Genomic DNA, 422 nt, shown 5'->3' with positions numbered 1-422 from the left:
ACACCGAAGGTATGAATAATATATATGTATATATACGATATACGTGTCCCTATAGCGCAGTGGATAGCGCGTTGGATTTTTAATCCAAAAGTACCGGGTCCGTTACCCGGTAGGGATGCTAACACCATTACCTGGTCCCAAGTCCAGGATGAGAAAGGAGGAGGATTGGGCGCGGGGCTAGCAACTCCGCCCCGTAAAAACCAACCTGCTGGAAAATTACTGCAACAACGACTTCCGTCGGCGAGGTGTTGTTGTGGCCCTATTCTCCAGTGGGAGTCTAAATGGATTATTATTATTATATACGATATACACAAGCCATGTGTAAATATATTTAAATAGGTATGCATAGTTTAGTTCAATTGAATGTGTTATTTACAACAATAGTAGTTTTTTTCTTTTAAAAACATAACTATTATTAATGC

General features: G+C 39.8%; 1 non-coding gene across 1 annotated transcript; it reads left to right on the top strand.

Moving 5' to 3' along the window:
• The first annotated feature begins 45 nt into the window (after positions 1-45).
• Positions 46-118, top strand: Trnak-uuu. Its single transcript has one exon. It is a non-coding gene; the product is annotated as a tRNA-Lys (tRNA).
• Positions 119-422: the final 304 nt, after the last annotated feature.

The sequence above is a fragment of the Limulus polyphemus genome, unplaced genomic scaffold (genome assembly GCF_000517525.1).
Source record: "Limulus polyphemus unplaced genomic scaffold, Limulus_polyphemus-2.1.2 Scaffold101, whole genome shotgun sequence".
NCBI lineage: Eukaryota > Metazoa > Arthropoda > Merostomata > Xiphosura > Limulidae > Limulus > Limulus polyphemus.
This window is presented reverse-complemented; position numbering and strand designations above follow the sequence as displayed.